This window comes from Chiloscyllium plagiosum, chromosome 16, assembly GCF_004010195.1.
Source record: "Chiloscyllium plagiosum isolate BGI_BamShark_2017 chromosome 16, ASM401019v2, whole genome shotgun sequence".
Classification (NCBI taxonomy): Eukaryota; Metazoa; Chordata; class Chondrichthyes; order Orectolobiformes; family Hemiscylliidae; genus Chiloscyllium; species Chiloscyllium plagiosum.
The window spans coordinates 60,145,632-60,170,492 of NC_057725.1; the positions used below are offsets into that span (position 1 = coordinate 60,145,632).

At 40.7% G+C, this 24,861-nt stretch overlaps 1 protein-coding gene across 4 annotated transcripts in view; it reads right to left on the reverse strand.

The window, feature by feature from the left end:
* The window catches only part of LOC122557951 (activating molecule in BECN1-regulated autophagy protein 1-like), a 384,568-nt gene that overhangs the window by 233,984 nt on the left and 125,723 nt on the right, over nt 1–24,861 (reverse strand). The gene's annotated exons all lie outside the window — the stretch shown is intronic.

A 24,861-nucleotide genomic window follows, 5' to 3' on the forward strand; every position in this document is an offset into this window, starting at 1 on the left:
TTAATGAGGCATTGTATTCATAAGATTTAAATATCTGTTATTTGTAGATTAGGGTGGGATCTGAGCAATTTGTCATTTTTGTTAGGAGATATCAGGCTGACATAATTATGCATTTTAATATAAGTATCTTTACATTGCAAAAGCAAAATTGTGCAAGGCCTTTGCTAAACCAGTTTGCAGCAGTACCCTCTTAAAACAAATACTAATCTGAGAACACTTTCTATCCTTTTGCAGAAATCCTTCAGTGTAGAATGTACTGCTGCTGTCTTTTAATTTGAGAATTCCAGCTGTAATTTACACCATACGAACATTTAAATTGATTCAGGCTCCTCAGAGATAGACAGATTACCACAGATGTAAATAGATGTAAATGTACTGTTGGAATAAGGTGATATATCGTCATTTTACTTTCTTTGCTATATTATATTCTCAAGCTTCAAAATTCAGTGTGTTCCTTTTAAGATATGGGGGAGGGCTAGTGAAAATGAAGGAGCATTAATCTCAACACTGTCCCACAAAGCAAATGAACAGAAATTCCATGCAAATGAATACCAATGTATATAAGAGTCATATGCAATTTCTGTTTTTATTTTAGAATTCAACATCTGCTGGATTGTGCTTTTAATTATATCACGTTATTAAGATGAATTGGAAGTATTTTTTAAAACAAGAGTGTCCTATGTTATAGCATAACTCAAGTATTTTCAGCACAGTAATAGGCATTCCAGCACATCAGTTATTGTGAACGAGACTTGGTTTGGATACAGCAGCAGAATTCACATGAGTTCATGTTCCTGATGGATACAGGATGGGACAACATTGAATAGTCCAAGCCTGGAGGTAAAAGTAGTAAAAGAAAGGCATAGACAAGAGTTCCTCAGCACATGTACCAAAGGAGAAGTGAAGATGGGCACTATTACAGAGATGGAAATATGTAGTCTTGGTGATGCAGAGAAAATCAGAGAGAATAAAGAGAGGACGGGTAATGGGATTGTTAATAATGCAGTTCAGGATTTGTAAACATCATGATGGGTTCTTCAATATGGGAAAGGATAGGAACTCCAATGTTGAGGAGTCAGGATATTCCTAGGGTTCAGGAGTACTTGGGATGTTAATGCTTAACATAACTTTGGATAGTGGGAAAAACTAACTGAATCTGTTGGCACGTTTGATAGGTTGCCATATTATTTGGAGAACAGCATCCAGCAGTCTTGTGGCAGAGCTCAGACAAATGAACCTGAACTGCTTTTTGTCCCTTTTGGACCATTAAGCATGACTTCTTGACATATTCCTATCTAAGGAGAAAGTGAAGAATCCTGATAAAGGGCTAATGACTGAAACATCGATTCTCCTGCTCCTTTGACGCTGCCTAACCTGCTGTGCTTTTCCAGCACCATACTCTCGACACAAATTGCTATATAATTTGCAAAAGGGATCCTGTAGCACTGGAACCTAGGAGTGCAAGGAGCAGAATATGAGACTAGGAAAACTAGCAACACAGCCTCGGATTTGTGAACAGAGGATGTTCATAACTTGAGAATCCCAGAGGAACTTGTCCAAAGAGTAGTAAAGACACATCAACAAAGAATAAAGGGAAACAAGTTTCAGGAAGCGGTAGTTAGAGGATTTGTAAACTTCGGCAATTTAAAAATAAACAATCAATTCAAAGAAGTTGGCGCAAAACTAAAAATACTCAAAAGTCACAATCCTAAGGCTGTGACCCCAAGAAAATATTTCCCTCCTTTTGGGGAATCATTCATGCTATACTATCTCCCATGAGCAAATAATAGTTAAGCTCAAATGGAGTACATTATTTCTCAGTTTGCCCTGATATTCTGTGAAAAGGTTATTCATTCATTTCAGTGGAGCATGATCCTTCTATTCTCAAAATACACAGTACAGAGTTTGAAACAGATTTACTGTGAATAAGATGGCTGATTATTTGGGAAAGGCACATTAGCTCTCAGTTATGAGAGTTCAGACATCGACTACTTTAGCCTGAAAATGCAAACAGACAAATAGAGAAAGTGAAACCTGAGTGCAGTAAAACAAAGATTTAAGTTACTACAACAGAAAATATCATCCAGAGAATACTGTAATAACAGACAGCGCCAAACTCATTAGTGTATACATTCTTCGATGTTAAAATAATTACTGACCATGATTAGATAAAATGATGGAACTTGGAAGAACATTAATAAGGTGCACATGAAACTCTGAAGTACTTCCCAAGTTTTGCATATGCTGTGACTGCAGATAACTAAATATGGCATTTTCAAAAAATCCACATGGAGCAAAACAAGTGAACCAAAGCTGCCTGTACAGAAAATGGAAAAGTAAGCAAATAAAAAGTCACGGCAAAAGTCTGAATAAGTGAAAGACGAATTAGAGCAACTAGCTAAGACAGAATACATGGAATCAAAGAGTAAAGCTAGATAGATGAACTTGCAGTTCTTGAAACTCTCACTTGAGTTTCTTTCACCACTGTAGATTGTAATGTGGACATTGTTACGTAGTGATTCTGATAAAGTTAATGTTTAAATTGCATGCACCCAACATGATATCATGCAGTCTCTGGGAGGAGAATCATGAAACTTTGCATGAGACCCCAATAGAAAAAGGAGCATCATCTCTAATGCTTGGTCGTCATAAATAGTTATGCCTTACTACCAATTGTATGCAAGGTATGTGCCTCTTCTTGTTAAGATTCACCAGTTGTCTATCTATTACTACTAATGACTAGAGATGCCCTTAGACGCAGCATACAAACAAGCATTTAGGGCTCAAGGTGCAGTGGTAGTGTCCCTATTGTTGGAATAAGATGATATATCGTCATTTTACTTTCTTCGCTATATTATATTCTCAAGCTTCAAAATTCAGTGTGTTCCTTTTAAGATATGGGAAGGGCTAGTGAAAATTACCTCAACACTGTCCCACAAAGCAGATGAACAGAAATTCCATGCAAATGAATACCAATGTATATAAGAGTCACACACAACTTGATACATGAACTGTTTCTCTCCCTGCACGCCTACCAAGTATTTCTAGCAATTTCTGTTTTTATTTTAGAATTCAACATCTGCTGGGTTGTATTTTTAATTAAGTCACGTTATTAAGATGAATTGGAAGTTCTATTAAAACAGAGTGTCCTATGTTATAGCATAACTCAAATATTTTCAGCACTGGCCAGGCAGTATGGGATTCAAGTTCCTCCTGATCCAGGAGGTGTGTCATAACATCTTTGAACAGGTTGATGAAAAAATTTAGAAGGGAGAATTGGACACAGCATTACGTTTCAACCATCCAGAACATGTACAACAGTCACAATCCCAATTTCTGCTCTCAGTTTTTAACCAGTTTTAAATATAATCTTTCATGAGTTCAAAACAACACCATCAGAAACAAAATATCTATAATCAACAGCAAAGCAGATTGAATAGTTTTTTTTTGAAAAAGTGCCGTCATTTCTATTCTGACACATCTTGGTCTACTTTCACAACAACCAGAATCTATACTCAAAATTTGAGTTCACTTTACAACACTCTCTACTTGGTTTTTCTGCATGCCAATCTCAATTAATTCACATCTCTCACAATAGTAACAAGCTGGCTATCAAGAGTAAATATTAAAAACATTATTACCCTGCATACACATTCTGGTATGGCCTCTCATTATACTTCTCCCCTCAGTGCTCTCCCCATCATGCCACTGATCCCAATATGTAATGTGGGAGATATCACAGAACAATTAGTTTCCAAAATTGCCCTGAAGAAAACAGTGTAATCAGCAGGCAGAGTGCACCAAATGCTGTTTAGTTTCATCAGTTTCTCTGATTTTCTGACTTAGGGTAAAAGAAAACTTCAACAAACTTAAATATAGTGTGTGTTGCTTAAGGTCTATGAAAGTGCTTCTGCTCTGTACCTGACTGAAATTGACAGAATTTAAACTGAAGACTTAAGAGATCAAGTTATTAAGAAAGGTGACTTCTCTACTCAACCCCTATGAAGAACTGTAATTTAAAAGCTGGAAGAATTTCTGGGTTTCACACTGCAGGGGGCAAAAGCCAACTAATGGTCTACATGAGTGTCTACATGGAAAATGCTGTTAAACGTTCTTTTAAGCAAAAAGACAACCTCCAAGTTACGTTATTTTTAGCCTATCTACTGCATTCATTTTTGCTTTCTATTTCACTGGTGAAGCTGAGAGTCCAGTCATTTAAGTGCAATGATTCTATGAATTAATCCATCCAAGCAGCATACAGATAAAAGTTAGATTTGCTCAGATCAAATACTACCTTTATTATTTGTTATAAGGAGGGGGACTCCTAGTAAATTTTGGAGCTTGCTACATTACATAGAGTCCCCAGACCTTTGTTCTTGACGCATGATACCAAAAAGATAATTATAATAAAATCACAATTCTAGAGCGGTGAAGGCAATTTATGTCATACAGGTGGCGTAAGCAGATATAGCGTGTCCAACATTTATCATTGAGCTCTGTTGCATGAAAATCCTTGTGGACAATAAGGAAGGCAGATAACTGGATGATTGTGGCTGCTCTGTAATTACAGCCGACTGCTGAGAGATGCTCCAATTATACTAGGTTTTTCCAGTTCTTTATCCAACTTAATGTGTTGTACAATCTGTCAAAGACCACTTCAGGTGCCAGAGAGAAAAAAATCCAGCCATCATTAGCAGCTAGATTATCATGGACAAAATATGATGATTGGCTGTATTTTGGATTTTGTGGTTATTCCCAGCTGATAGTTATATAACAAGCTTTACTGCATTAATAAATCATGGGGGAAGGGTCATCATTCTGAATTTCCCTGAAACAGATCTCCTGGAAATCTTGGATACTCAAAGTGCATTCATTAAAAGGCATTTTTTTGGTTTAAAATAAAAAGGTCTTTAAGAGGTTGATCACATGTTTCAGAAAAAAAATGGTAAAAGTGAACATAACAACTATCTGAACAGTGCTGTCAATACTATCAGAATTGATGGTACTCCAGCTTTTCCACTTCAAGGCTTTCAACCAATTAGCACGGTGAATCAATAGCAAAAAAACACATGGTTCTGTGCACTACATAGCACAGATGATTTATGTTTTTAATGTAACATATGCTTTAGGATTCTGAAAGGACAAGAAACAGGAGGAGTGCAAATATACTGCCAGTGCCAAGAGACCCACCACACCACTAAAAAGCTAAAAGCAGAGGATGATAAAACCCAGTGGTAATGATAAGCCAACAGTAAAGAGCACTTGAACGGAAAAAAAAGCAACATCATTTTTCTGGTGAATTGTGTGATGACAGACAATTAGCAGAGATTATACCAACTCCACAGACACACACCCCCACACAATTAAATCACAACAGCGTTACACAAGCTTCTTGGGTCCGTCAGGAGCCATCAGGAGTTGAAGTCTGTGAAACTTTACATTAGTTTGAACTTTCAAACTAAATTCTTGGTTATTTCAGCAGATATTAGATTGCATGTAGCCAAGTACAGTCCGATGCAAGTGGCAAGAAAATAGATTAAAATAAAATGGGCTGTCAAACAGTATTCATATATAGCAGTCCAGTCTTAAGATGCCCAGGAATTGCACTTCTTTATAAAGAATGAAAGAGCTATGAAATGTGGTTACATGCATTGATACATAATGACATTTCATTTTGGTGTCTTAAGACTTTCCAACCCTCTCACATTTAATGCATATTCTCTCTCTATTTCAGTGCTGTTGACAAACCTTAACCTGATTCCACCTAATTTGCAACTCTCCTTTTTACATCTGCCACTTTAAAAGCCTCTTAATGCCACAGCTCTATTATAAAGCTTTTTATCATCTCTCTGAAATCCTACCCTACCCCGGTAAAGACTTGGCACCCGTCACTTAATTGGCTTGGATTCTCTTCTACATTGAAGATCTCATAAAAGTCCAAGCTGTGTTTCGTTGAAAGTTAAAGAAAAATCCAGGGATCTTAAGAACACCACCACTATGCGGCAGCAAGTATATACTTCTGTCCTTGATTTTATAGTGCCTAGCTATTTAATTAAAATCACCAAAAGTTTAAGGATTGGAAATGGGGGAGGTTGGGTGCGTCAGGAGCCATCAGGAGTTGAAGCAGGTGGAGAAGAGAGAGGCACCGAATAAAGACTGGGAAAATGACTTCGATTTGTGGGCAGCTGAGGAAGCTCAACTTATGCTATACATTAAACATTGCCAGAACTGTTGCAAAAGGACATATTCCTGCAATGTCTGGACCCTGTACCAATCACTAACCCCTTCTTGACAAAGTTCCAGAAGATCAATGAAACAACAACTGGATAAACAATTTTGTTGATTGTGGCTCAGAGTTTATGTGGTCTGTTAATGGAAGAAGGAACCCCATATTTAGCAAATTCACAGTTGGCGTCTATTACAATTATACATCTATCTGCTGTTGTAAACCCATGTACCCAAAGACAAAGCACATGTGTAAAATTTGACAATTTTAACCCTCCAAGCTAGAAACAATTCCAACTCCAATAAATATACACACACACATATAACTGGAAGACTTTAATATCTTGACTAGATGTATTATGTGGTTTGTAATGAAAGCGACCTCAGAGAGCTATATTTTCCAAAGAAAAATTACAGCCACAGGAAAATGACATAAAATGAGAGAGAAAAAAAGTGAGCCAAAAACAAATCAATATATCTGGCAGAACAAACTGTCCTAAGAGATTGGATAAGAGCACAACACATTTCGACTTGTCAGTCTGCAGTGTCCACTAAGCGAAAATGTGCAAGATCATAACACACTAAAATAGGATGGGAAAACAAGGAAAAATAGATGACTTATTTGTATCTTTTGACGCATGATTTCCCCCATTCGCACATCCTTATTTTTGCCAGACACAAATCACATTATTCCCCTTATTCTAATGGGATACTGAAAAAAATAACAAAGCAACAAATAGCTGGTACTTCCCTGAGCTGTTAGGCCTTATTTCCAAAAGGAAATTTAGTCCCAGCAGTACAGATGAAGGACTTTTAAAAATTCATTCACAGGATGAGTGCCTTACTAGCTACGTCAGCACTTAGTGCCCATCCCTAATTGCACTTCAGAAGTTTGCACTGAACTGCCTTCTTGCATTATTACAGTCCATGTGGTGCAGATTTTTTATATATAAAACACACACCTATACACACACACACACGTTACGAAGGGAGAATGTTGTTCTGCACAAAAGGGGAAGTCTCAGAACTGTGGTTAGAACATAAAACAATACAGAGCAGAACAGGCCCTTTGGCCCTCGACGTTGCGCCGACCTGTGTATTCATCTCAGCTCATCCCCCTACACTATCCCATCATTATTCATACCCTCGTCCAAGGATTGTTTAAATCTCACTAATGTGGCTGAGTTAACTACATTGGCAGGCAGGGCATTCCACGCTCTTACCACTCTCCGAGAATCTGCCTCTGTCATCTGTCTTAAATCTATCACCCATCAATTTGTAGTTATACCTCCTCGTACAAGCTGACATCAGTATCCTAGGAAAAAGACTCTCACTCTTCACCCTGTCTATTCCTCTGATCATCTTGTTTGTCTCTATCAAATCCCCTCTTAGGCTTCTTCTTTTCAATGAGAACAGACCCAAGTCTCTCAGCCTTTCCTCATAAGACCTTTCCACCAGACCAGGCAACATCCTCTGCACCTTTTCCAATGCTTCCACATCCTTCCTGTAATGGGGTGACCAGAACTGTACACAATATTCCAAGTGCAGCCGCACTAAGCAGTTTGTATAGTTGCAGCATGACATTACAGCTCTGGAACTCAATCCCTCTACCAATAAAACCTAACACACTGTATGCCTTCTTAACAGCACTATCAACCTGGGTGGCAACTTTCAGGCATCCACACTACCAAGAATCTTTCCATTGACCCGGTACTCTGCCTTCCTGTTATTCTTCCCAAAGTGAATCACCTCACATTTAGCTACATTGAACTCCATTTGCCACCTCTGAGCCCAATTCTGCAGTTTATCCAAGTTCCTATGCAACCTGCAACATTCTTCCACACTGTCCACTACTCCACCAACTTTAGTGTCATCTGCAAATTTACTAATCCATCCACCTATGCCTGCATCTAAGTCATTTATAAAAATGACAAACAAGAGTGTTGCCCCAAAATAGATCCCTGTGGTACACCACTAGTAACCAGACTCCAGGCTGAATATTTTCCATCAACCACCACTTGCTGCTTTCTTTCAGAAAGCTAGTTTCTAATCCAAACTGCTACATCACCCTCAATCTCATGCCTCTGCATTTTCTCCAACAGCCTACCATGTGGAACCTTATCAAAGGCTTTACTGAAGTCTATGTACACCACCTCAACTGCCCTACCCTCATCCACAGGTGCTTGGTCACCTTCTCAAAAAACTCAATGAGGTTTGTGAGACAGTACCTGCCCTTGACGAAACCATGTTAACTATCTAAAACCAAATTGTTGCTTGCTAGATAATCATAAATCCTATCTCTATAATCCCTTCCAAACCTTTTCCAACAACAGGCGTAAGGGTCACTGGTCTATTATTACCAGAGTCATCTCTATTGCCGTTCTTGATCAAGGACACAACAGTTGCAATCCTCTAGTCCTCTGATACTAAACCTGCAGACAAGGACAACTCAAAAGATCAAAGCCAAAGGCTCAGCCATCTCCTTCCCAGCTTCTCTGAGAATCCTCAGATAAATCCCATCCAGCCCAGGGGACTGGTCTACTTTCACTCCTGCTAGAATTAAAAACACCTCTTCCTTACTAACCTCGATCCTTGAGTTGCTGCAGTGCATCCTGTAGATGTTCCATATTGCTGCCACTGTGCATCAGTGTTGAAGGGAGCGAATGCTGAAGGTGAACGACAGAGTGTCAATGCAGCATTGCTGCTTTGCCCTGGAAGGTGTCAAATTTCCCAAGTGTTGTTGGAGCTAGACTTGGGAAGGTGGGACAAGGTGGGAATCATTTTATCACATTCCGGACTTGTGTCTTGCAAATGGTGGGCAAGCTTTGAGGGGTCAGGAGGTGAACACCACAGGATTCCCAGCCTCTGACTACTAATGGAGCCAGAGAACCTAAATGGCAGGTCAATTTGAATTTCTGGTCAATGATGATTTATCCCTAGCCCCAGCTGTTGATACTGGAGATTTTAGCAGATGCCATCAAATTTCATATTGGGTGGTGTAGTGGTGGGGATGTGGGAGAAGGGTGGGGGAAAGAGAAGACAGACAGATTCTCTCTTCCTATAGTCTGGCAGTTGTGTAGTGTGAAAGCTACTTGCACTTATCCGCCCAAGCTCGAATGTTTTCCACATGGTGCTACATCTGCTTCAGAATCTGAGGAGTTGTGAATAGTTTCAATAATTGTGAATGATGGGAAGGTGGGCAGGAGATCATTGATGAAGGAACTGATGAAGGCTGATTCTATAACACCCCTCTGAGATACTTCTGCAGTGATGTTTTAGATCTGAGAAGATTGACCTCTAAAAACTACAATTTCAACAATCTTGGTTTGTGCTGGATCTGACTCCAACTAGTGGAGAATTCAGTCCCTAAATTCCCACTGATTCCAGTTTTGCTTGAGCTCCTTGAAACCACACTCAGTCAAATCCCACCTGGATATCAAGGACAGTCACTCTCACCTCACTTTTGTAACTCAGTTCTTTGGCCCATGTTCAAACCAAAGATGAACAAGGCCTGGAACCCACTGGGTACTGGTGGCACTGGTGGAACCCACGAGCTTCACTGAGCAGTTACCACTCGATAGAGCTGTCAACATCTGCCAACAATTTGCTGGCAACGGACTGATGGAGTCGTCACTGGCCAGGGTGAATTTGTTTTCCTTTGTACGGAAAAGACATTCCTGGGCGATTTTTCACACTGCTAGGTAGGAGTTGTAACAGCATTGCAACAGCTTGGCTCGGGCACAGCTAGTGCTGGAGCACAGGTCTTTAGCGCTTTTGCTAAAATGCGATGACACCCCAGAGCCTTTGCTGTAGCAACTGCCTTCAGCCTTTCTAAACATGATGTAGTCAGAATCAACATGACTAAAAGCTGGCATCTAAGATAGTGGGGACTCAGCAGGAGGCTGCAACGAATCATCCAGTCCCCAGGCAGCCGTTTACTATAAACTCACAGACTCTCACAACTACCTAGACCTCCTCCCATCCAGCATCCTGCAAGAACTCCACCTCACCAACCTCCGCATAAACTGCACTGTCCACTGACATTTCCACCACCTCCAAATGGACCCCACCACCAGGGGTATATTTCCCTCCCCACCCCTATCCACTTTCTGCAAAGACCGTTTCCTCCACGACTACCTCATCAAGTCCATGGCCCTAAACAGCCCATCCTCCCCACAAATAACCTTCCCCTGCCACCGCAGGAATTGCAAAACCTGTGCCCACACCTCCCCCTTCACCTCCATCCAAGGCACCAAAGGAGCCATGCACATCCAAAGTTTCACCTGCACTTCCACACCTCATTTATTGTATCCGTTGCTCCCGACGCAGTCTCCTTTACATTGAGGAAGCTGGATGGCTTCGCAGAGAGCACTTCAGGGAACATCTCCGGGGCAACCGCATCTATCAACCCCATCGCCCCGTTGCCGAACATTTCAACTCCCCCTCCCATTCTGCCGAGGACATGCAGGTCCTAGGCCTCCTCCACCGCTGCTCCCTCACCACCTGATGCCTGGAGGAAAAACGCTTCATTTTCCACCTTGGGACCCTTCAACCCCATGGCATCAATGTGGACCTCACCACTTTTCTCATTCCCCCTCCCCACCCCCCGGCTTAACCTGACCCCCAGTTCGAACCTTCTAACTCAGTGCCGTCCCCATGACCAGGTCTACTTGCCAATCTTCCTTCCCATGTATCCGCTCCACCCTATCACCTTCACCCCACCTTCATCCACCTATTGCACTCCCAGCTACCTTTGCCCCAGCCCCACCCCCTCCCACTTAACTCTCCAACCCCAAAGCTCCCAGCCTCATTCCTGATGAAGAGCTTTTGCCCGAAACATCGATTTTTCCTGTTTCTCGGATGCTGCCTGACTTGTTGTGCTTTTCCAGCACCCACTCCAATCTTGTGCTGCTGCTTGCTCAGGACACCTCATGGAGGTCCAGCCTGAGTTTCTGGGCCTGTTTGAAATCTGTCACAATCATCACAGTGGTAACACATAGAATCTGAAATGTTACCTGAAGAAAGCAACCCATTTGACTGAAATAACGACAAACAAAGAAATTGTCTTATTCTGCTCATCATTTTTGGGTGTCAAGGATAAATTCTGGAAAATGGAAATCCAAGAAGTTAACTGGAACAGTATTGCAAATTGTATTGTCAAGATGAACTTGACTGACTAAATGATTGTGGCTCCTTTCTGGCACTCTAGAAATAACTCAATTGTCTACAATTACATTAAGTCATTTGACATGGGTAGTATAATCTGGGCTAGCAATCATTGTCCAGTCCAGTTGCCCTTGAGGTGATGGTGGTGAGCTGTCTTTTTGAATCACTGCAGCCTATTTGCTGTAGGTAGACCCACAATATCATTAAGGAGGGAGTTCTAGGATTTTGATCTAGCAACACTGTATCCAGTGCCATCGGCGGCTTCATCTTTGAGTGAGTCAAGTTGGTCAAAGATTTTGTAAAGCTGGGGACCTAGGGCGAAACTGAGATAGGTCATCCATTCAGCATTTCTGGCTAAAAATTGCTCAAATGTCTCCTCCCACAATCCAAAAATGTGCAGGTTAGGTGAATTGGCCGTGCTAAATTGTCCGTAGTGTTAGATGAAGGGATAAATGTAGGAGTACGGGTCTGGGTGGTATACGCTTCGGCGGGTCGGTGTGGACTTGTTGGGCCGAAGGGCCTGTTTCCACACTGTAAGTAATCTAATCTAATCTAATCTAATCTAATCTAATCTAATCTAATCTAATCTAATCTATCCCAGTTCAGATCCGTTTATCAATCACATGGTGCTACAAGAGGTCAAATAAATGGCCTATAAGGTATTCATTACATGCCTCTTCACACTGTTTTCATTCACCCAATAAGTTGCAAGTATATAGTAGAACTTATAACAAACTTTAAGAATGCTGGAGAAACCTAGCAGGTCCAGCAGCAGCGGTGGAGAGGGAAACAGAGTAAATATTTTCAATCAATCAATTTCTGTACAGTCATACAGACTTGAAACATTGATACTGCCAGACCTGCTGAATTTCTCTAGCATTATCGAAGTTTGTTTCAGATTTGCAGTATGTTGTCTTACGGAACTTGTAAGATGTGAGAAGACCACAGACTCTTCGAGGATGAAAAACAAAGACCTTAATTTGTAAAGTGCCTTTCAAAGCCCTCAAGTTACAATTAATTAACATCCTTCCCTAACACAGCAACCACAGAACTGTGCACTGAACTCCAGATGCCTTCTCATCAATGCCCTGCATAACCAGGCAAAATCTCCCTTCTCTTGCATTCAATTGCACTTGCAAAACAAAAGACATTCTGTTTAAATCCCTGATTACTTGTTGTACCTGCATACTAATCTTCTACATGTCATACACCAGGATACCTAGATCTCTCTGCATCTCAGAGCACTGCTACCTCTCACCATTTTGATGATACTTTCTTCTTTTGCAAAGGAGATAGAAATAGTGTCCTGTACAAAAATTTGGCCTAGTCAACCCCAGTATAATTAAATTAAGATTTCTTTATTCTTCTCCTCCATTCCCTTTGTAACAAAAGCTAACGAAAGTTTTGCCTCCTTGCTGTATCTACATGTTAACTTCAAGATTCATGTATAAGGACAGATAGATCTCTCTGATTGCAAAATTAACTGATTGATTTCCTGCTCTCAATTGCAATAAAAATATGTTTGGCTTACATTAAACGATAATATGACAGTTCTCCAGGCTTTTGTCCATCATCAATCTTGTCAAATTCCCTCTACAGCTTCTTAATGTTGTCCTCACCACTTACTTTTTGATCTAAATTCACAGTGTCAGCCAATTTGGATGCATACACAGTTTCCTCATCTAAATCATGAATATAAATGATAAATGGCAGAACCCCAAGTACCTGAGAGTTGCAGAACTCTGTTATTTACAGCCTTCTGTGCTGAAAATCTCCCATTAATTCCCAATGTTTTCTGTAAATTCCAATCCATAATTCGAGCATTTCCCATCTCATGAATTTCAATTTTGAGTAATAAGCAATTAAGTATTTGGAAGGCAAAATCTAACAAGAGTGAGGAAACAAGAGGCCAGGATTAGAAAATGAATTTAGAATAAATATTAACTGAAGAAAAAAGAGAAATCGCACAAATCCAGTGAGGTTAATGGTGTCCCTCTAAAATTATGCCCTGCTAATTTTGCTTTCAATGTGCAAGGTTTTGCAAGCCTGTGATCTGAAGTGCCACGGTGCTGCTTCAACTGATCATGTTGTCCAAACCCTTTTACAATTCTTTCACTGTTTTTCCAGTTTTTCCACCTCACTGTGAATTTGAGTGAATTACCTTAAGTTGATGAAGCCAACTAAATCTTTTGACTTATCAAAGTTCACTTCAAATATCACTCTTTCATTTTTTTGTTAGACAAAGACATTTGGGATATAGATAAATGAAGCCATGGTTTGACTGAATGGCAGAGTACAGAATAGCTCACTTTATTCCTTAGATGGTACACATGCTACTTGCCTTTTCCTGTGACTACTGACAGGAAACTCACTATTTGGAATGTTGTTCCGATTCATCAGCAGGTTGAACCTCACTTGCAAACTTTCAGGATCTCAATTCTTCTTCGACAGCCTTGTGCTATTAAAATACTGGAATTGCTTCAAGCCACTGAGATTGGTTTCTCGAGCTATGTTCTATTCTGGCTTCTTTTGACCATCCTAACCTTCTTTTGAAATTTTTGGGAGCATCCATAATCATTAGTCTTTTTTCATCTTTGTCATACTTTGCAGAGATTATTCTTTTTGCTAATTTCTCTTTGACCTGTTTAATTAAGGGTTTAAGGATTACACATTATCTATCTGAGTTTTTTAGTCCTGGTTTTGTATTAATTAAGATGCCCCTGAATGTATTCCACTTCTTATTGCCTCAAATCTTGGTAATTATTATTCCTCTCCTAACTTGATTTAAATTCTTCCCTTGTGCCTTTGCTGCTGAGAGTTCAACTTCATAAGTTGAGCGCTTGAATCATGTGCCTAAGTCAGGAGGTCACTATCTCGAGACTATATCTAAGATACAGTCATATGTTCTTCTATTGAGGATTGGGAGAGTCCTCTCATAAGAAATCACAAACCGAAGGCTGTGACTATATTTTGGAGTTTGGAGACATGGGTATAGCATGAACACTGATTAGCGACTGACTAGATTGAATGGCCTGTTTCTGTGGTGTACATTCTATGGAATTCAAAAAATTGGCAAATCCTTCTGATGCACTCACCTGCTAACATCATGAAAGCCATGAAGTGGAGATGCCGGTGTCAAACTGGGGTGGACAAGATCAGAAGTCACATGACACCACGTTATAATACAACAGGTTTATTTGAAATCACAAGCTTTCGGAATACTGCTCCTTTGTCAGTTGCTCCGAAAGCTTGTGAATTCAAGTAAACTGTAGGACTTTAATCTGGTATGTGTGATAATGAAAGCAGGTTAGCTACTAGTCATTTATCCATTGCCATATATCATTCTTGCAGCCTATCATCACATTTGTCTACAAATCAATGAACAGACTCCAAAAATCTCCATCCCTGAGGCTCCCAGCCTCATTCCTGAAGAAGGGCTCTGGCCCGAAACATCAATTTTCCTGCTCCTCGGATGCTACCTGACCTGCTGTGCTTTTCCAGCAACACACTGTGAACTCTGATCTCCAGCATCTGCAGACCTCACTGTCTCCAAAAATCATTTATTGAGTGTTAACTCTTGAGATATTGTGACAATGAAATGTTCCTCTATACACATGCATTAGATCCAGAATACAGTATTGGTTTGCTTCACATATCATGGCTTAACTTAGTTACGTGCTCCATTTCTCTGTTTGGCTTACCTAGTTGCTTTCCTATTGGCTCGAGAGAAACAGTTATGCCTCTCAATGAGAAGATTGCATGTTCAAGTCTCTTCTGACTTGAGTACATAATCTAGAATGACACTCCAGTGAAGTGCCAAAGAAATGCTGCACTGCTGTGGGTGCAACCTTTCTGATCAAGTGTCAAATATAAATTGGTGGGCCCTCTTAATTAGACATAAAAGATTCCATGGCACGACTCGATAAACAGAAACCCTCCACGATGCGCTAATTATATTATTCAACCAATATCATCAAAAATAGATTACGATGTTTGGAATCATAGAAGGTTATAGCAGATTGTGAGGTCATTATCTCTTTCTTGTTTGTGAAACTTGCAGTGTTAAAAATTATTTTCACAATTTCTGCATTAAAACAGGAACATAATACCACACCTGCATTTTCATAAAATGTCAGTGCTTCTCTGGAACTACACAAAATGCGATACCATTCCATGTTACGTATTAAGGGAGCTGGTAAAAACTCAGTTAAAAAGTAGGTTTTACAGTGTATTTGGAATGAGGAGAGAGGTAGATGTACAGAGGTTTAGACAATGTTGCAGAATTTAAGACTTATGAAAGCAAGCGTGTGGGTGCGCGCGAGAGGAGGGGGAGCAGGCGAGTGCATGTGACAGTGAGAGTGCGTGAGAGAGTGAATGAGTGAGTGCAGAGAGTACGTGCAAGAGAGAGCTAGCATACAAGAGAGCGAGAGTGAGTGCAAACGAGAGAGTCAGTGAGTGCGTGTGAGAGACAGAGGGGAGAGCGCGCAGGCGAGAGTGAGTGAGTGCATACACAGTGCATGCGAGCGTGTGTGTGAAAGCGAGCATGTGAGAGAGAGAGGAGTGTGTGCCAGAGAGAGATGAGAGTGCATGCGTGAGAGAGAGAGAGCATACATGTGAAAGAGCGTGTGTATGCAAGAGAGAGAGTGCGAGAGAGATGAGTGCGTGCCAGACGGGGACAGAGAGGTGTCAGTGCAAGCATGTGAGAGAGCACACGTGCGCCCGCGAGAGAGAGCACACGTGCGCCCGCGAGAGAGCGCACACGTGCGCCCGCGAGAGAGCGCACACGTGCGCCCGCGAGAGAGAGCACACAGAGCGCACGTGCGCCCGCGAGAGAGAGCGCACGTGCGCCCGCGAGAGAGCACATGTGCGCCCGCGAGAGAGGGCGCGTGCAAGAAAGAGCGCACGGGCGTGTGCAAGAGAGTGAATGAAAGAGTGAGAGACTCGTGAGAATGTATGAGATAGTGACAGTGCACTCAGGAGTGACAATGTGCAAGTGAGTGTGCATGAGGCAATGTTTCTTTGAGCAAGTGCATGTGTGTGTGTATGAGTGAGTGAGTGAGTGAGTGAGTGAGTGAGTGAGTGAGAGACTGAGTGGGTGCAATTTGCATTTCAATTTATAATTTACTTTAAAATTTCCAGATTCCCAAACGATACACCTTCCAAACCCTCAACATCTACAAGAGCAGGAAGCAAAAGTGAAAATGCTGGAAAATCTCAGCAGGTTGGCAGCATCTGTAAGGAGAGAAAAGAGCTGACGTTTCGAATGACCCTTAAATTTGCTTTTATTAAGAGCAGGAAGCACTTGAGAACAAAATCTTCTCAAAGTTCCGTCTAATCACGCATCATCTTCACTGGGAAATATATTTTCCTTACCTTCACTGGATCAAATTTCTAGAATTCTCAACTGAATGGTACTGTGTGAATAACAGGACAAGGACTACAGTAGTTAAGAAAACAGCTGTCTATGCATAAACATCCCATAGATGCAATTCTAATTTCACTATATCCTACTTCATGATGCATGGGAATGAGTAATCTGAAGACAATATGAAGATTACTTTTACAAACCTATCATTGTTCAGGAAGTTAATGCAACTTCACCTATTCCTATCTTCAATATACAATGCAAAAGTTAAAGCTATGCTACACTTATGGCAATGCTGTGCATTTTCTCAAAAGAGCTCATTCCAATGTTTTTAAGAAAAGCAAAACTAAGGAAAAGATCAATGACCTCAATCCGACATTTTCTACTCTTATAGTGAATACAGAATTTCTTCTTTGCCCTTCTAAGTTTTTTTTAAATTGCACAAACCCTCAATGTTCTTTTCTGCAAATGAACAAAGAGACAACATTTTATAATAAATAAATGCTGTTTCTTATTGCTTCATCCAACCAAATGATAGCTGAGTGCAGCAACAGATTCTTCCCTTAAGAAATAATTCTTTGTAATATACAAGTAACCATCATCATAAGACCATAAGCAGTAGGGACAGGACAAAGCAATTTGGGCTCTCAACCCATATCCAGTGATTTCCCTGCCATTCAAAAATCAATCTCAGCCTTAAATATACACAGGAACTCTGTCCCCACAGTTGTCTGCATCAAGGAGTGCCAAGGACTCTCAACCATCTGCGAGTCTTGAACTGACACCTTTTATTGTGAGCCAAACCCCTTTGGATTCAGACTCTTCCGGGAGGGGAAACATCCTTGCAGCATTTACTCTGTCAAGCCTCTTAAGAATCCTAAACGTTTCAATGACATAACCCTTCATTCTTCCAAACTCCAATGATTGGAACCCACACCTATTCAACCTTTGCTCATAAGACAATCCATCCATACCGGGAATCATTTAGTGAACCCTTCTGTGCACTGTATGCAATTAAATAATATCATTCCCTAAATAAAGGGACCAAAACATCTCACTTTATTCCAAATGTAGTCTCACCAGCAGATTATACAGTTGCAGTAAAACTGCCCTACTCTTAGACTCCAACCCTTTTGAAATAAGGGCCAACGTTCCATTAGCCTTTCTGATTAAGTGCCTTTGTGCTGCAGCTTTCTTCTTTTAAACAGTTCTCTGTTCTGATCACCCTTCCAAAATGAACAACCTGCATTTTTGCCAACTTTCTGTCCACTTCACCTAGCAATATCTCTGCGAATTGTTTGTAACCCTCTCGCAACTTGTCTTTCCAACTATTTTTCGTGCATTTGCTTCCTTCCTCCAAGTCATTAGTATATACAGTCGCAATCTCAGCACTGATTCCTGTGGAACCCCACGGGTTACAGGTTACCAACCTGAAAAATAGCCCATTGTCCCCACTCATTGTTTCCGGCCCATGAGACAATTCTCTATCCATGCCAATATATTACCTTCAACACTATGGGATCTTATCTTGCAATACATTTAATTTCATTAAGATGAGCTATACTTTGAAGTATTCATTTTGCACAAGTCTAGCTTAGCAAACTATGTCAGAAGTCACACCACACCAGGTATAGTCAAACAGGTTTATTTGAAATCACAAGCGTTCAGAGCGCTGCTTCTTCGTCAGATGAAGCAAGAGGTTGAGATTTCAACTAAACTTGTTGGACTATAACCTAGTGTCATGTGACTTCTATCTGTCCACCCCTGTCTAACACTGGCACCTCCACATCTTAGCAAACTATGGCAATAAAATCTGTTTGTAATAATTCACCAGTGGCACACTTACATGCTTTATTTGTGGTTGTGTGTCACAGATTTCAATACAAAGACAGGGGATAATGTAAGCTTTAATAATGCCATTAAAAAGAAAGCAATAAAACATGTAGTTTATTCACTATTTTTATTATTCCTACCTGGTAGTCAGGATAAATGGTATTTGATGTTAATTACTATTGCACATTTCTTTTTTCTGAACACAGTTAAACAATGGTCTGGAATATATAGCAAAAGTGACTATGAGGTTTTCACCGATTGTTATTCAAGTGCAAATCAGAAACCAACCTCCAGATTCACAAATGCATAATTAAACATGGAAATTTGAAACTGCTGTCCAAGTTGCCCTGCTTTTCCGGAAGTTTGTTACCCTGATGCTTCACATAAAAACATGACAGTCATGTCCCATGGGGGCAGCACGATGGCTCAGTGCTGCGCCAGGGACCTGGGTTCAATTCCCGCCTCAGGTGACTGCGTGGAGTTTGCACATTCTCCCCATGTCTATGTGGGTTTCCTCCAGGTGCTCCGGTTTCCTCCCACAATCCAAAGATGTGCAGGTCAGGTGGATTGGTCGTGCTAAATTGCACATAGTGTTAGGTGCATCAGTCAGGGATAATTATAGGGTGGGCAAATGGGTTTGGGTGGGTTGCTCTTCGGAGGGTCAGTGTGGACTTTTTAGGCTGAAGGGCCTGTTGCCATACTACAGGGAATCTAATCAAAAAATGTGGCCTGAATTTGTGCTCTGAATCCATTAGTCACCTAAACAGGCCAGAAAACAATGTAGATTGTCCAGACCATAAGACATTGGAGCAGAAATTAGGCCATTCAGTCCATTGAGTCTGCTCTGCCATTCTAACATGACTGATAAGTTTCTCAACCTCATTTTTCCACTTTCTCCCTGCAACCCTTGATCCCCTTGACAATCAAGAACTTATCTATCTCAGTCATAAATATACTCAATGACCTGGCCTCCACGGCCTTTTGTGGCAGTGAATTCCATAGATTCACCATTCTCTGGCTGAAGTAGTTTCTCCTTATCTCTGGTCTATAAGGTTTTCCCTTTACTCTCAGGCTGTGTCCTCAGGTCCTAGTCTCTCTCCGTTCAAGTAAAAGGCTAATTTTAACAATCAGGTGAGCCTTCACTGAACTCCAGAGGACAGCTGAGTGTGACTGTCCCTGACAACAAGGTTTCATTTGACCGAATGTGGTATCAAGTAGCCCAAGCAAAATTATAATCAATGGCAAATTAGGGCAAAAACATTTTACTGGCACAAAGATGATGGTTGTGGTTGCTGAAGGCAGTCATCTCAGCCCCAGGAAATCTGGTCAGGCATTCCTCAGGACATTGTCCGAGGGTCAAGATTCTTCAGTTGCTTCATCAGTGACCGTCCATCCAATAGGTCAGATGTGGAGATGTGGACTGATGATTGCACAATGTTCAGCACTATTCACTACTCCTCAGATTCTGAACAATGCATGCCCCGACACAACAAAGTCTGGACAACATCCAGGCCTGCTCACAAGCGGCAAGTAACATTTGCACCACACAAGAGTCAGTTAACGATCATGTTCATCATGAGAGAAGATAACCATCATCCCTTGGCATTGAATGGCATTACCACTATCAACATCTTGGGAGTTACCATTAACCAGACACTGAACTGGACTAGCCACGTAAATACAGTGACTCTAAGAGAAAGTCTGAGACTAGGAATTCTGCAGTGATTAACTCACCTCATAACGCGAGGTACAAATCAGGAATCTGATGGAATACTCCACTTGCCTGGACGAATGCAACTCCAACAAACAAGAAGCTTGACAACCACCAAGACAACCCAGTTGGCTGGCACCACATCCACAAACATTCACCTTCCCTACCACCCAATGATACAAACCAGTGTGAACCACCCATAAATCCACTGCAAAATTTGCAAAGGCTCCTTAGTCATCATCTTCTAAAGTCACGACTACTTTCATCCAAACGAACAAGGATAGCTGATACATGAGAACACCAGCATTTGCAAGCACCCCTCCAAGCCACTCACCCTCCTGACTTTGAAATATATTGCCATTCCTTCAGCATCATTGGATCAAAATTTTGGAAACCGCTAACAGAAATGTGAGTGCACCTACATGAAATATAGTGTGCAGTGGTTTAAGAACATAGCTAACTACCAGCTTCTCAAAGGCAACTAGAGATGGGCAATAAATGATTGCCAACCCACATTCCATGAATAAATAAACCAAAAAAAAAACCCTCCCTGAAATTGAAAATTAAAAGTTCACACTTGAGGAATGTCACATTTTTAAAAAAATCCTTTTCTCTCTCCCACGTTTCCATGATTTGTCATGAAGTCAACTATTCTAACCTCCATTTTCTGGGTCATCTTCACTGACCAAGGATTCTTCAATTCTATTCACACAGCATCCAGGTTCCCTGTATAGGATAACACATGTTCTGGATTTCTAATCACTATAATTGACCATCACACAAAAGCCTGTATAAGGCCTAAGCAGCATGAGTAGAAGATATATTCAGTACTTCTCATTCATCACTAATCACAAAAGCCAGAGTAATGTACCTTTGCACGAGCCTACATGGTGTTTAGCTTTTAAGATCTACCTTTTGTTAATCTGGCATTTCTGACGTGGTGTAGTGTGTTTAACATTGAGTCAAATGATATTCATAGTAATATTGAGGAGCAGTACAATTTTTGATGTAATAGTTCCATTGAAAAGGAATTTCAGTTCAACTTACCAAACAGACTTAGGAAGCTGAAAAGCCCGAAACAAACACCATCCAATAGTTACCACTGACAACTTGTAAAGTTGTACAAGCAAAACTAAACAACTCTGCTGCTTTCAGTATCATACAGATACACAATCAAGTTGATATTGATGTGACTAGTTAAAGTTGGTTGATCAGCATTTGCTGCTAATCACTAATTGCCCTCAAGAAGATGGTGGTAACCTATCCCAGTGCATCCTCGAGCTGGGTCTCTGATATAACCACACACCATATTTCCATGTGGTATACAGCTGCAGCAATTCACAAATCCTATTTACCACACACCATGCATGCACAAGGATGGTCAACAATTTTAATTATTTTCTAAGTTTTATTAGTTACTTTGGTACAGGTCTGATGTTTCTGAATGGAGTTTTAATGGGAAGAGGGATTAATTTGGTTTTCTGAAAATTAAAGCCTGTTGACTGGTAGAATATCCTTCCATCTCATTTAATCAACGGCATATCTAGAATGTTATGTGTGGCTAATCTATTAGAAATCAAGACAATTGTATTCTTCAGAGAGAATTTTGAAGAATGATGCTTTGGCATATGATACCAAGTTTCAGTTATCTCAGAGTCACACCGCACAGAAACAGGCCCTTCGGCATAAGTCGTCCATGCTGACCATGTTTCCTAAACTGAACTAGTCCCATGTGTCTGCGTTTGGCCCATATCGCTCTAAATCTTTCCTACTGATGTACTTGTCCAAATGTCTTTTTAATTTTGAAACTGTACCTGTGTCTACCATTTCCCCTGCAGCTCACGCCATATAAGCACAACCCTCTACATGAAAAAGTTGCCCCTCAGGTCCCTTTTAAATCTTTCTCCTCTCACTTTAAACCTATGCCCTCTAGTTTTGGACTCCCCTTCCCTGGGGAAAAGACGTTGGCAATTTACCTTATCAATGCCCCTCTTTTTTTTTAAAGCGATGTCTATAAAGGTCACCCCTCAGCCAGATATGCTCCAGGAAAAAAGTCCCAGCCTATCCAGCCTCTCTTTATCACTCAAACCCTCCAGTCTCAGTAACATCCTTGTAAATCGTTTTTGCGCTCTTTCCAGTTTAATAACATCCTTCCTATAGCAGGGTGACTGGAATTGTCTGCAGTACTCCAAATGTCGCCTTACCAATGCCTTGTACAGGTATAACATGAAGTCCCAACTCCTGTACTCAATGCACCGACTGATGAAGTCAAGTGTACCAGATGCATTCTGCACCACCCTGTCTATCTACGATGCAAATTTCAAAGGAACTATGCATGTCTCCGTTCAACAATACGCCCCTGGGCCCTACTATTAATTGTATAAATCCTGTCTTGTGCTGTCCTACCAAAATTCAACACCTTTCTTTTATCTGAATTAAACTCCATTTGCCATTTCTCAGTCCACAAGATCCCATTGTATTCTGGTGCAACTGGACTCGCTGACTTAATTGATCAAGATCTCTTTGCAATCTTAGGATAACCTTCTTCATTGTTTACTATACCACCAATTTTGAGGTCATCCACAAACTTATTAACCAGGCCTCCTACATTCTCATCCAAATCATTCTTATAAATAATGAACAACAGCAGATCCAGCACCAATCTTTGTGGCACAGCCCTCCAGTCTGAACAACAATCATTTCCCACTACCCTCTGCCTCCCACCATCAAGGCAACCTTACAATACATTTGAGAAACAATACTTGAAATTCAAAGTAAAGATATATTAACTTAATTAGTATTTTCCACCGACTGATTCTAATGTCTTAACATTTACAATTTTCCCAAATCAACATCTCATCCCCAACAAGAGCAGCGTATGAACACAATGCTCTTTAGACCAATATCAATAATTGCTGAGGTTCGACTATGAGTAGTCTTCTGTTGAGATCCTAGCAGTTGTTTTTGACCAAAGACTTGCAATTACTTAATGTTTAAATTTCATAAAACCTAATGGATAAAGCCACAAACAAATACCCTTAGAAAATAAATGACTAATTTTTGAAGAGTGAACATCTTTCCATGCTGTTCAGATTCGTAACCAATAAGTATCTGTATCTGATTCTTTTCACATATACTAACCTAAAAAAAAATCCTGCCATTCATCCCCTTATCCTCCCAATTTACAATACAAAACTCTACGGAGAGACGTGTAATAATTGGTAAAATAACCATCAACCCATCTTACTCTCCCGAGGCTAGATTTATTCACTTCATAAATAGTTGCGCATTGTGCATTTCAGTCCAGGAATTTTTTGCACATCCCATTACATTAGATAAAAGCCCTTACACCACAATATTAGGACACTTTCTAAATAGACTTGCATTGCTCCTTTCACTTGTGTGTTGGATTTCTGTAAGCACCATGAACTTGCGTAATTCAGAGAAAAATGGAAGACGACCCTTTATAAAGGTTGAAGGGGAGAAAAAAAAAACCCTTGCCGAAGATTGTCAGCCAAGCAGTATGCTCCCACTTTTGGAAGTCTTGTGCATCTGGAGTGGGCTATAAAGCGATCAACATCCTATTGAACTTTTGTTGGCCCAATCACAGACCAACTCATATGTCCTCTCGCCTCAGGAAAGCCAAGTTCATTGCAGAGTACCTGCTTGCTCCAGTGCCTCAACATTACCATGGACATCAGTTATGGCTGGATACAGCACCGAAAGTCAGCTGATACCAGATTACCTGCATCCAATTTATCTAAATGTGCCTTAGAAAATATCCAAAGGAGCAACTCCTCAGCAATTGTTCCCTACAAATCTTTTTTTTTCCACCTGAGAATAATGGTTAGAGCTGCATAATCCATCCAAGCGGATAGGCTTCACAACACTCTTGGCTAGAGCCTAGTAGATTATGGACAGCCACTGGGAAGCTCGGTTGGAGATAGCAACAGAATTCTTAGCCTCTTACGTGAATAGTTGCAAACCCTCATGCACCCGCCACCCCAATGAGGATTACAACAGGGCAGCAACAAGAGGAAGCACTTTTTTCTCCCCTTCACCCATTTGAAGATGGAGTATTTTCCTTAGTTAACCAGATTTTGATTCCCCAATGTAGTATCCCCTCTGTCTACATGTCCTCAGTGATTGCTCAATTTCAGGTTAGGTGCAACACTGCTAATGTGGATATTCATCCACCTTAGGAATGACACCAACAACCCAATCATTAAACCAATTCCTTGCATTTTTTTTTAAATTCCAACACATCTAGAGCACTTCTGGTATTTCTATAAAATCTACTCTCACTGCAACCTTGACTGGCTGCCACCCACTTATACTTGTTGACTATACAAGAGGTATCTTGGATTAATTAGATGGAGCTGAAAATGTGTTGCTGGAAAAGTGCAGCAGGTCAGGCAGCATCCAGGGAACAGGAGAATCAACGTTTCGGGCATAAGCCCTTCTTCAGGAATGAGGAAAGTTTGTCCAGCAGGCTAAGATAAAAGGTAGGGAGGAGGGACTTGGGGGAGGGGCGTCGGAAATGTGATAGGTAGAAAGAGGT